The sequence below is a fragment of the Silurus meridionalis genome, chromosome 4 (assembly GCF_014805685.1).
Source record: "Silurus meridionalis isolate SWU-2019-XX chromosome 4, ASM1480568v1, whole genome shotgun sequence".
Taxonomy (NCBI): Eukaryota; Metazoa; Chordata; class Actinopteri; order Siluriformes; family Siluridae; genus Silurus; species Silurus meridionalis.
This window is the reverse complement of record NC_060887.1, coordinates 231,709-235,238: the sequence shown is the minus strand read 5'-3', so window position 1 is coordinate 235,238 and position 3,530 is coordinate 231,709. Positions and strand designations below refer to the sequence as shown.

At 39.6% G+C, this 3,530-nt stretch overlaps 1 long non-coding RNA gene and 1 other non-coding gene across 2 annotated transcripts; one reads left to right on the top strand and one right to left on the bottom strand.

Moving 5' to 3' along the window:
• Window positions 1–421: 421 nt before the first annotated feature.
• Window positions 422–1,351, bottom strand: LOC124384763. The gene is made up of 4 exons (XR_006925577.1): window positions 1,295–1,351; window positions 995–1,088; window positions 603–823; window positions 422–471 (listed from the first exon to the last, which is right to left on the bottom strand). It is a non-coding gene; the product is annotated as an uncharacterized LOC124384763 (long non-coding RNA).
• Window positions 1,352–2,881: 1,530 nt separating this feature from the next.
• On the top strand, window positions 2,882–2,954 carry trnav-uac. Its single transcript has one exon. It is a non-coding gene; the product is annotated as a tRNA-Val (tRNA).
• Window positions 2,955–3,530: the final 576 nt, after the last annotated feature.

The window sequence follows — 3,530 nt, the reverse complement described above, 5'->3', positions numbered from 1 at the left end:
CCATGAAAATAACAAGCACTGTCTGTATCCATAATATAAACAGAACAGCTGTTCTTTATCATCAAGGTTCTGGTCTCACTGGTGAATGAACAATGAAGCACTTTTATTTAAAGGTCATTTTCTGAGAGCAGAAACTTGCTGCAAGTGTACACTGGTTCTGGTATAATAGAGGATCTAATCCTAATTCCTACAGAAAACAGAACAAATTCAGCATCCAATGTTTGAGTGCATGTGTGTGTTTGCATTGCTGACTTTAATAATACACACTGATCAATCACTCAGTATTAAACCAATTATTACATGTGACCAAACACAGCTGTGACCAAAACCTGCTCCAGATCATGAAGGTCTCTATAAAACACACTGGAAATAGAATCAGAATAGTTCCTGTGTGTCCAGTCTGAGAGGTTGTGGTGTGAATCCTGTTCCACTGCTGCTGGTTTTCTTTTCCAGGATCTGCAACTGGAACATCTGTAGATGCAGACAATCATCTCATGTTAGCATCCAATCAGAAGGTAAATTTTGCTAACATGAAAAGTTCTCTTCTGTTTTAAATCTTTAACTGCACTTAACACAAAACTAATCGGACGGCTTTGACTCACTCTGTGGATGGATGTTCTTGTTGGTGTTGGGTCTTGGGTCTGGGCAGGGTTTTGAAGGTGAGATGGTTTCTACATTCTGAGAGGGACTGAGAGGGACTTAAGTACACAGTCCTGCTGCCCAGCACCCTGCCGTTCATCTCCATGATGTCTACTCGAGCCTCATCAGGACATGAAAACGTCACACACCCGATGCCTTTTGAGCGTCCGTTCTTCATCATGACCTGTACGGGACAGCGAGCAGAAACACAACGCAAAGAACGCACATCAAACGTGTTAGAGGTTCGCAATATCAGAGCTCTCCACATTCAGAAAATACTCCAGCTGAGTACGGGGAGGAAACCCCAAGTTACTGGGAAAGAAGGAAAATGTAAGGATCAGTAGTTATAAATGACCTGTGCAGTGAGGACAGTCCCAAATCTCAGGAACGCTTCCTACAGGTCCGTCATCCACAGTACAGTCCAGATTTCTCAGCAGCAGTGTGACTGTCTACAGAACAACATCCAGTGTGTTCATCACTTCATTTACATTTCTTGAGGTTAAAAAAAAACAGGAAGCATTCAGCATTAGACTTTTGAGTAAGTTGTGCTGTGTGATTCGTGATAATCAGTCACACTCAGACTAATAAATAAAAAAGTCAGACTCATAAATAATATTTTACCTGATTATCTACACACAGTTATACATTTTCTCACATTCTCTAAAGTCTCCAAAAGTCCAAAGGACTTCAGCCTGTTCTTTTTGATCCTCCACCTTCTGCTCCTCCACCTTCTGCTCCTCAACTTCTGCTCCTCAACCTTCTGCTCCTCCACCTTCTGCTTCTCAACCTTCTGCTCCTCCACCTCTAAAGAAGTGTCAGATAGAGATGGGTTATATATAACATTCAACATGCGCCCAATATTACAAGAAGAGTATCTGTTCTTGATGAAGACTGTTTGTTCAGGTGAAATAACACAAGGCAGAACTTTCTCCAGACGGCAGGTCAGAGTTTTTGCTAAGATTTTTGTATCCTGGTCCAGGTGATTTACCAGAAGGCAAACTTGCTAAGGCTATTTCTGTATCAGATATAAACTCATCCAATTGTAATGCTGTACCTACACTTATTGTAGGAATACATACATTTTGAAAAAGGCCTCTAATGTTGAAGTGTCAGCAGATAAAGGAGCAGTATATAGTGATTTATAACATTGGAAGAAACAGTCATTGATTGTTAATACTGGAGTGTAGTGGTCATCATGTCTGTTTTACATGCAGAAGGTTTTGGGTTTGACCCACAGTGGAGACATGCTCTTGAGCCTCTGATTTTAATTTCCTACTAGCAGGATTTACTTGTATTTTTATTTTTGTTTGAGAAAAATCTAAAAAATGTTTCTATTTATACACATTGGACATCAGGCTTGTCAGCAACAGGTTCCATGGTGTAGTGGTCATCACGTCTGCTTTACATGCAGAAGGTCCTAGGTTCGAGCCCCATTGGAGCCTTGGCTTCTAATTTTGGAATGCTTTTTCTCAATTTCTGTTACAAGCAAAATGCAGAAACATGCAAAACTGTTCATTTATTTTCAGGATTGAGTAACAATTTATAATATATAAACTTTAATCAAGTTTTATCGGTGTCCCCCTGCCCACTTTTCAAGAACTGTATACATCCAGAGTGAGAATAAGGGCTTTAAAAATCATGTTAGCCACTACACAATGGAACCAGTTAAGGGACCCTAATGGTGGAATTTCTTTCCCTCTAGCAGGATACGGTTTATTTTATATTTACTTTCATTGTATTTTTATTTAAAATCTTGGCCTGCTAGCACATGGGACTCAGCTTTTGTCTCTCTAAAGTTTTACGGCCACTTTTGTGTGTAAAGCAGAGGTGATCACAACCACGCTATGGTTTAAAAGAAGAAGAAACACACTCTTACATAATATTTGTTTTATACATGATTCCACTGGGAGTCAAACCCAGAACCTCCTGCATGTAAAGCAGAAGTGATGAATCACTACATGGAACCTGTTTTTTTGTTTTTTGCATTAAGTGCATTAAGATGCTGGAGATCTTTCACCGGTGGTCATGAGCCTACTGTGTGTGGTCTTCTGAGGAAGCAGCATTTTACTCAGTAATGTCAGCAGCAGTAATAAACTCATTTGCTTGGCTAAAACTATTATTGGGCAAAACCTGGGAACATTTGAGTCAGTGAGTTTTCTAAGTTTAATTCATATTTTTCCACTGAGATTTTGAGAGAGATGTTTATCTTTATGCACATTGGACATAATCCTTCTTAGCAACAGGTTCCATAGTGTAGTGGTCATTATGTCTGCTTTACACGCAGAAAGTCCTGGGTTCGAACCCCAGTGGAACCATGACCTTGAGTCTCTGATTCTACTTGTGGAATGCTTTTTGTCCAATGCTGTTACAAGCACAACGCAGAAAAATGCCAACCTGTTGTTTTTTTATTTGCAGAATTGAGTAAAGATTTGTGGGAATATCTTAGCTTTCTTAACAAAACTGTTCACAAAAACATAAACCTCATTTACGTTTGCCAGCTGCATGGTTCCACTGGGGGTTGAACCCAGAATCTTCTGCATGTAAAGCAGATGTGATGACTACTACATTATGGAACCACACAAATAAGCAGAAATATCGATTCAGGCAAAATGTTTTCCAGATTGCAACTATACAGTTTTTTTCCACTGAGATTTTGAGAGAGATGTTTATCTTTATGCACATTGGACATCAACCTTCTCAGCAGCAGGTTCCATAGTGTAGTGGTCATCACGCCTGCTCGCCTGCTCCAAAGCGATTCCTGTAGTGAAACTCATTTGATTTTCTGTCAAATTCCTTCTCTTTAAGGAACATCAAACATCACTGAATTTACTAAAGTGGATTTCAGGAAAGTGATTGAATGCTCTCTGTGATGAAGAGACATTAGACATGAT